The following is a 12,103-nucleotide window of genomic DNA, read 5'->3' as shown; positions in this document are numbered from 1 at the left end:
CATAACTGCAGCAGGCAACACTTAGATTATGCATCCTGTTGAATAATATATACCTCTAGACTTGCTCAATTCTACTATGCTTTTATTTGTTTTCTTTGTATTTTTAAAAAGCAAAAGCCTGAGTTTTCATGAGGTGCTTTAACAACTTCCTCAGTTTAAACAGTGAATTCAATTTATTTTGCAGGGACAACAGTAGGAAGACAATACAGAGGTTTCACACTTGCCTTGCACGTGGCCCAACCCAGGCTGGATACCGAGGACCCAATTTTGTCCCCTAAGTAGAGGCAGGAGTAATCCCTGTGTGCAATGTCAAGAGTAAATTCTGAGAAAGAGAGAGGGGGGGAGAGTGAGAGGAAGAGAGAGAGAGAGATAAAAAAGAGAGAGAGAAAGGGTTATACATGATAACCTTTCAGTACATGTATTACAAACAGTAATGCGCCAAAGCAAAGAGAGACAGAGCAAGAAAGTGGGAAAGAAAGAAAGAAAGAAAGAAAGAAAGAAAGAAAGAAAGAAAGAAAGAAAGAAAGAAAGAAAGAAAGAAAGAAAGAAAGAAAGAAAGAAGAAAGAAAGAAAGAAAGAAAGAAAAAGAAAGAAAGAAAGAAAGAAAGAAAGAAAGAAAGAAAGAAAGAAAGAAAGAAAGAAAGAAAGAAAGAAAGAAAGAAGAAGAAGGAAGGAAGGAAGGAAGGAAGGAAGGAAGGAAGGAAGGAAGAAAGAAAGAAAGAAAGAAAGAAAGAAAGAAAGAAAGAAAGAAAGAAAGGAAAAGAAAGAAAGAAAGAAAGAAAGAAAGAAAGAAGAAAGAAAGAAAGAAGGGAGGGAGGGAGGGAGGGAGGAAGGAAGGAAGGAAGGAAGGAAGGAAGGAAGGAAGGAAGGAAGGAAGGAAGGAAGGAAGGAAGGAAGGAAGGAAGAAAGAAGAAGAAAAAAGAAAGAAAAAGAAAGAAAGAAAAGAAAAGAAAGAAAGAAAGAAAGAAAGAAAGAAAGAAAGAGAAGAAAGAAAGAAAGAAAGAAAGAAAGAAAGAAAGAAAGAAAGAAAGAAAGAAAGAAAGAAAGAAAGAAAGAAAGAAGAAAGAGACAACAGAGAGAGAGAGAGAGACAGAGAGATAGACAGAGAGAGGGGGAAAGTGGCCTGCCCTGATGATGGAAAATGTACACTGGTGAAGGACATGGGTATTAGAACATTGTGTGACTGAAACTCAATCGTGAACAACTTTGTAACTGTGTATCTCATGGTGATTAAATATAAATAAATTTAAGAAAAAACCAAGCAAAGTGGAACAAATGCTATATTACTTTGGAATCCAAATTGAAATATTAACTTATTACTATGTGCTGAAAAATCAATCAACAGTAAAATCAACTAGATAGGTTTAGCTAGTTTTCAATGGTAATATGTTAGGTGACAACAAAAAAAATTCAGCGTTTTAAGAAATGTAATTGTGTGTCAGGAATTAAATTAAGTTCAACTTTTTTCAAGTGTATAAGCTACAAAATATCTGGAATCGTGTGTGTGTGTGTGTGTGTGTGTGTGTGTCTGTGTGTTTCCAGACATCAGCCATCAAACTCAGGTCTTAAGCATGCAATGCACGTATTCTGTCACCAAGACATCCTCAGCCAAAGCGTTCAATAAATTGGATGAGGAAGCCTACATAGAGTTCAAAACTCAGTGAAATAAAATGATGAGCTAGACTTTGACACAAAGACTCACTATTAGCAGTAAATAGAAGTGTGTATTTATATTTCATACATGTTTATATTTTAATATATAAGGGTTTTATGAACCAGAAAAAATGTAAAATCTATGATTTGATTGGAAACAGAATTATTTTAAAATGGATTTAAATGGAAAATGCTCATGAAAAATACAGAATTGGAAATGCTCATGAAAAATACAGAATTAATTTTTTGAATCATAATATTTCCATAGTAGCCTAAACAAATAATGCACAAGAATTGTACACTCCAGCCAATGAACAATTACATAAGATTCTTATTCTATTGTTCTTCACATACTAGAAAGCTGGAATGATCAATATGAATAAAAATCTTAGATATATCTGGGATAGAAATAATAACTCTATAACATCTTGTCAGATTATATAGCACAGAAACTATCAAAGACAGTGTTATACGAAAAGGAATCTAAAATCAATATGAAGAAGCTTCTAAGAGTTTGGGAACAGATGGCTTATCTCCTTATTTCATAGATCTTTAGCTTGTGCTTAAGATCAATCAAGAAATAGAATAGAAAATTTAGTAGGGAAACTAAACTATAACATCTATATTAGTTGGTAAAAAATAGAGAAAATACTAATATGAGCAAGAGAAAAACTATGCAAAAGTGTTTTTATTATCATATAATAGAATTCAAACAGATTTATAATGTAATGATATAAAAACATGTACTCCTCTATACAGAAAAGACTCTAAAACACTAGCAAAAACACCAGCTGTATTATCAGGTGGTGCCAAACAGAAGCAGACTTTTCTGAATTTTCCTTATGCCTTTATATTTAAGAACTGAACTAAAATAAACATTGCCAAAGCAGGACTATTTGGAAAATCAATTGATTCCCAAAAATATAATTTTGTAGACATATGTCACATTCTAAACACTTAGCATTTTCAATATATTATGTCTAATCTAACAATCATAAAAAAAATCCAACTCTCCATTTGAGAGAGGAAAACAAGATGTCGGAGGTAAATAACTTACTAAATCCACATAGCAGAAAGCATAAAAGTCGTTACCAACTTATATAAAACATTCTGTCTCATTTTTACCATATATTATAGCATTTAGCCAGTGGACCCAAAGACAATGTTTCAAACATACATTTCAGGGGTTGGAACTGGTAAGGCCATTATCTTGCATATGGCCGACCAGGGCTCAATTCCCAGCACTACATATATTTCCCCAGGCACCACTAGGAGTGATCCTTTATTATAGAGCCAGAGGTAAACTCTGAGCACTACCAGGCTTGATATATTTGTGTTGATATTTCATTTTAGCACTATTGCAAAAATCATCTAATTATAAAATAACTGAAGTGTCCAATAATATATGGGAGGTTAAAGGCACTGCGGTATATATTCATAATGGAATATTATTCAGCTATAGTAAAAGATCAAATAATGTTATTGATATTTGGTGGATGGAACTTGAAGTCGTCATGCTTAGTGAAATAAATGAGAAGGAGGATGATGTATACAGAGAAATTAAATTACTGAAATTTTGAGTAACCTCTTTCGTCCAACATAAAAGGTAAATGCAGGGGTGTATTTTCATTCCCTACTGAATTTGATATGCCAAAAACAGTAACAACAAATCTCACAATGAAAATGTTACTGGTGCCTGCTCGAGCAAATCGATGAACAACGGGATGACAGTGCTACAGTGCAGTACTACTAAATTCCAGGCAAATGATGATTAAAATTTAGATATCAAACTAAATCGCATGACTGAAATGGAGGTTACTGCATGGTTCAAAAAAAAAAAACCCTAATTCAGCACTATAGCCTGTAGTATTAAAAAATCATTACACAAACAACTTACTCCATGTTTCATAAATTTTGGGATAATAAATAGAAAAACAAACTTTTTTATGAATTAAAAGGTCATCAATTTTGTGTGCAGGCTTGAAATGATCACCATAAGGACAGTAGCTATCACTATTTGATTAAGATGATTTTTGGAATTGATTTTACATTAATTCACTCCATCTGTGTTCCCGCCACAGAGGAAATAGATTTTTATTTTCACTAGGCAAAAAATGATTTCTAACTTTATTTTAAATACTGCAACACATGAATAAAGAAAAGTTTGCAATATAATTATCTTATTATATCTTAAATAACTGTATGATTTTAATGACTAGCTTTGTTCTTTAAGTCCTTACATATACCAAGAAGCATCTCCATTCCTAAAAATACCTCAATTATTATTATTGTTAGAATTAAAAATCTTCATAGGGAACATTTGAAACTGATTTCTATTTGTATATACTGCAGAATAAATGATTACAAGATAATTCATATCCTAGATAAATAATATTCTAGTACAAATCAACTTTTTATATAAGCTTTCTGCAGTTCATCTAATATTAGCTCATTGACTCATTTTTCATGGCATGATTCAGGTGCCACCAAATAGGTCAATAGGCAGACAGAGAAAGGGAGGAGAGGAAGGGATGCACAAATCTTAAAATAGATAATTAATCTTTGAATTAATTCAAAATTGACAGCTGTGAATAAATGATAGCACCTTGTTATAGTTAGAGACACTAAATACTTCAATATTTCAATAAATAATTTAAAACCTTTTTGCATACCATTTCAGAAATAATTACTTAAGCACACTTTAGGCAGTGTTTGGTGCAAGTGAAATATTCATATCTATTCAATTGTGACTTCATAATCGCATACACTTTAATTCTATAATTAGAAAAAAGTGATTCCATTTATACACTTATAAGATTAATTCTGCTACCAGACACAGCATGTATTCCTGTTTTTCTCTTTTTTGAAGGAAGTCTATCAATCATTTAAATTGTCACATTGGCATTCTTCCCACTACAAGGTAAAGAGAAAATTTAGAAATAAATGTGATATGCTTTGACCAAAATTGAATAAAGGTAGAAATTAAAATAGAACCAGAGGGATAGCACAGAGGATAAGGTATATTCTTTGAATGAAAGCTGAACTCAATTACAAACCTGTCCTTGTATATGACCTCCAAGGACCACTAGGAGTGATCCTGAGCACAGAGCCAGAGGTGAGGTGAGTCCTGGCTACTGCCAAGTGTGGCCCCCAAAGCAACAAATAAATAATAATGCATCAAAGTACTTATTTTCTAAAATAGTAAGAATAAGAAAAAAATCCACTGTAATCATTGTATATTATATTATATGCATATTTTGATATTTAATACAATGGCTTCTAAGTGAAGTTCAAGCTGGAAGACTGTTTTTATTTCTTTAATTGAGTTAAAGTAAAATACAGACTTACACTTGTTTTCCACAGGATTCAGTTAAATTATATTTAAAAAAACAACATGGGAGGATAAAAGGGTTTTCAGATTAAATATATAAGAATAGGAAGCATTTCTTTCTTTCTTTTTTTTTTTTTTTTTGCTTTTTGGGTCACACCTGGCGATGCACAGGGGTTACTCCTGGCTCTGCACTCAGGAATTACCCCTGGCCGTGCTCAGGGGACCATATGGGATGCTGGGATTTGAACCCGGGTCGGCTGCGTGCAAGGTAAACGTCCTACCCACTGTGCTATCTCTCCAGCCCCTCATTTCTTTTTTTTTTTTTGGCTTTCTTGTTTGTTTTGGACTGGAGTGCTGGAGTGATAGAACAGCAGGTAGGGCCTTTGCCTTGCATGTGGCCGACCCGGGTTCGATTACTCTGAACTTCTTGGAGAGCCCGGCAAGCTACCAAGAGTATCTCGCCCACATGGCAGAACCTGGCAAGCTACCCATGGCGTATCCTATATGCCGAAAACAGTAACAAGTCTCACATGGAGGTGTTACTGGCACCCGCTTGAACAAATCTATGAACAAGGCGATGACAGTGACAATGACTGTGTTTGTTTTGGTTTTTTGGCCATACCAAGTGATGTTCAGGCTTTACTACTAGCTCTGTGCTCAAGGATTACTCTCAGCAGTGCTCTGCGTTGGTAGCAGATGCTAGGGGAATTTAATCAGAGTTGACTGTGTGCAAGGCAAACACCTTAACCTTCAGATTACCTCACTGGTTTCGAGCTGTGGAATTTCACAGTCTCTCTACAGTATGGAACTTGGAAAATTAACACACATATGGGAAAGCTCTAATTTGAAAACACTGATGAATTTTTCCCTTTTACCTCGTTTTTTTGTTTTTATTATTAGAGGTCTGTTCTATAGGGACCTACTAAGAATTAATCAGGCAATTAAATTGGCTTCTAGGTTAAAAAAAGAAGAAAAAGCACTTCATATATAATTAATATCTGGTGAAAATTGAAAAATCATTTTCATCACTACCCTCCAAGCAAGCCTCGAATTCCTCAGCTAAACTAAACAAAACGAACAAAAATACTGGAATATTTTTAGAAGGTGAAGACTTAATGAAACTATTTAAAATGAATGAAAACTTGGAAACAAGCATTAGTGGGGTTCTTAGTGGAGATAATAAATGCTCATGGAATCCTTATATGAGACTTATATACATGGTCAAGAACTGTGGTACTATATTATGAAGGGCATGCAAATTCATCTTTCTATTTCATATTAGTCCACATTGTTGTCTTGCATTCATTAACATTTCTCAGTTTAGCTCATTTAATATAGTCTTTTGCACCTCAGAAAAAGGCAGTAATAGGGGGCTTATAAATTGTAATATATAGAGATACAGATAGATATATCTAAATACATAGCATATGTAGTGTGCATTTTTTTCAAAGCCAAAGCACATATACTTCTTCTATTCATGAATAGAACAAAAACCAATGTTAGAATGAAAAAGATGCTAGGTTCCAGATTCCATGTACTTCTACAGAACCTAAAAATAGAAAACTGAGAAAGGAAGCGCTCTGCTAATTTCATACTCACAGCTCTGTTTAAAGTGCACACATCTCAACGTAGGGAATCAGCTCTCAGCAGCTGCCTAGAAATGGGAGTATGATTTAGTCTAAGTAAGGTCTCCAGGAATTCATTGCTGTTGATATATAAGAAAAGAGAGACACAATTTGATCTGTTTTAAGTTCTGCACCATTTCATTGCCCTCGTTCAACTAGATATAGGACACAAATAATAGAGCTCAAAAACAATACAGCACAACTGAGTGGGCACTAATTTACTAAGAACACTTAGTCATGCCCCCAGCTACAAACAACCAAGTGTCTATGGAATAAAGAAATTACTTAAAATTCAATACTTAGACTAAATTTGTTAGGTAGGACTAATTGCTAAATGTAAGAACAATTTTCTTGTTAAGTTTAACCTCTTCTTTGGAGATCTTGTTTTACCCTCCTTCCAAGCCTCTCAAATAAAGAATACTGTAAAGATGCATATCACTTGTATCACTTGTCTTCCCTTTGATCTTCCATTTGCTCGAGTGGGCCCCAGTAATGTCTCAATTTGTCCCTGTCACAGGCTAGTGTAGCCCAGTGATATCTGCTCACTCCAGGAACAGGAAGAACCTTAAACTGTTCATTCAGGGTTTTGATGAAGAAGTCTGACCATTTCATTGGTGGGCAGCCACGCGGTCTTTTGACATCCTGTGGAATCCAGTTGGTAACAGCTCTAGTCCAGAGGTCATCTCTGAATTGCATTACATGTCCGGCCCATCTGATTTTTGATGCCTTGGCAAAAGAGACAGCATCCCTGATTCTTGACTATCGACGGAGGTCGGAACTCCGGATTCCTTCTTTCACCTGAGCGAGACGTGATACTCCTAGCATAGCTCTTTCTATTCCTCTTTGGGATACCTGAATAGCAGTGAATATATGAAAGATGCATATAGGAGGGAAAAAGTAATGGCTAGGGATTGTCAACTAAATAAGAAAGCTTAACAACTAGTATGTAGCTGGTCTCACAAAATTTCCATAAAATGACAATATAGAATTTAAAAGATACAAAGATACAAGTTTAAATAAAGCATGGAAGGTGACTTCTGGGGACAGTGATGTGAATTTTATATTGGAATATAGGAAAGAAGCATAGGGTTATGAAAAACAATAAAAATAAAAGAGATAATCTCCCATTTATATACAAAATACCGAATGAGACTCAATAGTGGGGTTACAGGGACCACCCAGGTTATTTGATTAGCAGTGATCTGTAGTTACACGACAAAAATATTGCAGCATTTGCTCATATTTCCGGGGACAACTGAAATGTCAAATCAAAGGAGTGAATAATTAAGCAGAAAGCAGGAAATTAAATTTTGCACACGTAACAATAATAATGGTCTTAAAAAATAAGTTGCTCCAAAACTAAGAGACTTCTGTCAAGATTGATACATACACCTGCCCCACTAGTGAAGTTTCCACGGAGCTTTTCTTGGTTACTTATTTAGTTAGTCGTATGGCTCATGTGGCAGTGGTGAGTTTCCCTAGCTGTGCTGTGGTACCATACACAGTAGCAAGAATTCAACCAAGTCTACCCATGCACACGCAAAGGCCATTACCCTGTATTACCTCCAGCCACTCTTACTTTCAAATGGAACCTCATGATTCCTAAATAATTGTGGAATGCTTTATAGTTACACAGTAAGGTTTTTTTTTAAAGAAAGAATGAAAAGTAAAATTTACATTCTGCAGTGAAGAGAAGTTTAACAGAAATACAACTGTAACACTTAAATTTCTTGAAAAAATTTAGTTGATGGTTGTCCAAAAATAAAAATATATAAAAAGAAGAAACAGAACAGGAAAAATCTAGGTAAATTAAAAGCATGATATCGAAAATAAAGAAGGCAAAATATTAAAGGTTAAAATTAAGAAATATATTTCACTGGATAATCAAAAAGTTAATAAAAAGTATAGGAAATAAAACCAGAATAAATACAAGCTTGATGTTAGTGGAACAATAGAAGTTCTAGAAAATATAAGAAAATATAATAAGAAAAAGTTTAAAGAAAAAATTACATTGTGAATGTCATAACAAAAATAGATACTCCAGCAACTTACTTTAGAAAGTGAGACGTTTTACTTGATCTTCCAAATGGCAATATTTTAATTACAGATATTATATACATGTACAACTTCTCTGGAAGTAGGAAGTTATAGGAAACTGGGTAGAAGGAAGTGATATTCAGTATCTCCAAACAGTAACTACATTTCAAGATTCTCATAACATTAATCACTGTTGTTACCACAGTCCAAAGTTTGTGTATGTGCCTGTGTGTGTATACACATTTCCTCAGAAAGGCTCCAAAAAAGCCATTATTTGTTGAGACAAATATTGTTGAGTAATATTGTTTTGACCATAGAGAATCCTACACAATACAGAACTGAAGAGCACTCTTCCTATACTGAAAGTAAGTCCATTATTTTTCTAGTACCCAAAAGAAAAAATGTCAACAACAAATTGCAGTGATAAGAGCTATCAGAACTTTAAGATTTAAAAAAATACAAGTAGTTTCTGAAGAGAGAGAAAGAAATATCAATGGCACTTCCTTAACCCATTTTAAAAAGGCTAATGAACAATAAATTCTCAAGAAGAAATGGGTGCTAACTTAGAATATTATACCCAATCAGTATGTCATTGAAGGAAAAAAGGTTAATTAAAAATACTCCAAATAAATACTTCCCCAAATTGGAACCTCTCCTTTACTTCATTTGTTGATAATAACATCGTGTTATATCATTGATTCTTAGCAAAAGAAAAAATAAGCTTAACAGAGAAATGTGTGCCATCCGGAAAGTAGTAACTACACATGAGAATCTTAGAATGATAATTATTTAACAAGATTTTCAAGTTAATTAATGTAAACCAGAATGTAGGGTGTTCCCCAAGAAGTAGCCCCTAGATGACTCGGCAATACAAATCAACAATCAGGAGAAATAAATTCAGGCACACAGATTGCAAAAGAAGAAATAAAATGTTAAAAATCTTGTTCATAAAAGATGTGATTAATGGATTAGTCACTTGCTCTTCATACAAGAGTCCTGTTGGAATTCCTCTGCCTAATTTCCTGAACACTGTTGAGAAGAAACCCGAGCACAGAATCAGGAGTAGTCCCTGATTACTACTCAGTTTGGCCCCCAAAGTAAAACAAAATTGAATGAAACACTATAAAGGAAAGTAATATGATCATAGTATATTTTTTCTAAAATTAGCCATATTTATATATTAATAACTGTCACTGTAGCACTGTCATTCAGTTGTTCATCAATTTTCTCGAGCAGGCACCAGTAACATCTCCATTGTGAGATTTGTTACTGTTTTTGCATATCAAATACGCCACAGGTAGCTTACCAGGCTCTGCCCTGTGGGCAGGATACTCTCTGTAGCTTGCCTGGCACTCTGAGAAGGACGAAGGAATATCTGATAGAATTAGAGGTAAGCTTTAATGAGAAAATGGAAGAAGGAAAGCTAAGGTGACATAAGAGATGTGAATACTCAAATATCATAAGGCAACAATGTGGAATGTATTACCTATGCAATAAATATACATAATACTAATATAGTGGCATGTAAAAGTCTAGAATTTATAAAGCAGGTTTAGTACTCAAAAATAAATTAAGTTAACAAATAAAAGAGATAAACAGATGCCCTGATATGAGTGTGTGGGACTGAGATATAAATATTCCATACTACAATATGAGGAGATAGGAATGGAGTAACATCCAGTCTGCATTTTCTCTCATAGAAACAAAGCTATATATTCCAATACTAGGAATCAGTTTCTACCAAATAATGATTCCCAGTGAATTCTCGAGCATGTCAGCTATGCAGCAACACAGACCTATATAAAATTTAAAAAATCGGGATTTGTAATGCAGACTAATTTACTTAGAAAATAGAACCTCTGCTCATTTCAAATATATACATGCATTACTTTTTATTATACTGTTTTTAAGCTTATAAGTGCATGAAGAGTTGCATAAAAACTGAAAGATCCCCTAAGATGACATATTGTTTGTGTCCAAGGAGAAATCTATGAATTATCTGAGACAAGGGGCTGCTGAGCACTCCTATAAAATAATTATGACAATAAATATACCTATAATCAACTTAATAAACACTTGTTAAACAAAACACAAACTATCAAAAATCTCTTTTCTTTCATATCACTCTGAGGCTCGGACTTTAAGAGACCCACCCAGAGTCTCATAGAGAGTAAGAGATGAGACATGATTTGGTCCTGCCAGTCTATATGAAGTACAAATTCACAGCACTGTTGTCCTGAACAAACTTTAAAATCTAATCTTCTTTTCTCCTGTCTTTCTTTTGCATTATGCACTCTCTTTCACTCATTTCCCTCTCTGAATGGACAAGCTTCAACTCACCTTATCTCCACTGCCTTTTCTTTTCATGTCTCCTTCACTTGGACCTGCCTTATCCTCCAGGACCACATTGTGGGGCTCTAGTGGCAGGAGAAGCACTTTGCACTAGGACTGAGAACCCACACTGTAAGTCCTTTAGAGTTTGACTGAGAGTGGACAGCATTATCCCCAGGAGGAGGCACCCCTAAAAATGTCAAATGTCCCAATCATGGAGGGATATTAACACATTGGCAGTGACTGTAGCACAGTAAGATATCTGCCTAAAGCTTAATATTAACACTATCATAAACATGGTCCCTCAGTACAAATAAATAAATAAATGATAAGAAGGGGTTAGCATCCCGCACACAGTCTCTGTTTCAATTTCATCCTACTTCATTTTATCTGTTTTTCTATTCCCATTTTTAGAACAGCATTCTTCCACTGCCTGTGCTATAGATTTTCTGTCCATCTGTTAACCATAGATCCAGTGTTTTTGCTTTTTATTCTTTGCTTTTCTTAAGCCCATAATATTTTTAAATCTAATTGTTTCTTGAAATTGTACTACGATGTACCATAGCTTTATGACTTAGTGAATTTGTTTTCATCTTCTTTTTCACTTTGATGTGTAGATTCATATGTCTCTATAACAATTTCCCTATTAAATATCCTCCTAGAGGGAGCATCTGGACCCACCTGTGAGTTCTTGTTGAAGCCAAGTTTCCCTTACGCTGCTCAGTGCAAAGGACTGAGTGAGCTGGCTCATTTTTCGGCGATGCAGAACTCATTTCATGGACACATTTGGGCTGCCAAAGTCTTTAACACTTCCCACTTATTCTGTTCTCCTTCCTTTTCAATATCATAGGATTTGACCTTCTCTTTCTCACTTATCTGGTTCCTTCTCCCTTTTTGTAGATATTTACTCTAAATAATCTCTTCATCTTCCATCTTTTAATGTGATGCATAAAGCTGTTGAAGAACCTGCATGGCATACTATCTTTTCAAGGAAAATGTCCATTTCTTAATAAAACTTTAATTTTCTACGGTCTAATATGGTAGTTTGCATATGATGAGCAACAGATAGTTTGTCCTAGAGACATTGACTAGATTTTCACTGTAATTGGAATTTGCATGTTCTTAG

This window comes from Sorex araneus, chromosome 7, assembly GCF_027595985.1.
Source record: "Sorex araneus isolate mSorAra2 chromosome 7, mSorAra2.pri, whole genome shotgun sequence".
NCBI lineage: Eukaryota > Metazoa > Chordata > Mammalia > Eulipotyphla > Soricidae > Sorex > Sorex araneus.
Note: the sequence above shows the minus strand (reverse complement) of the source record.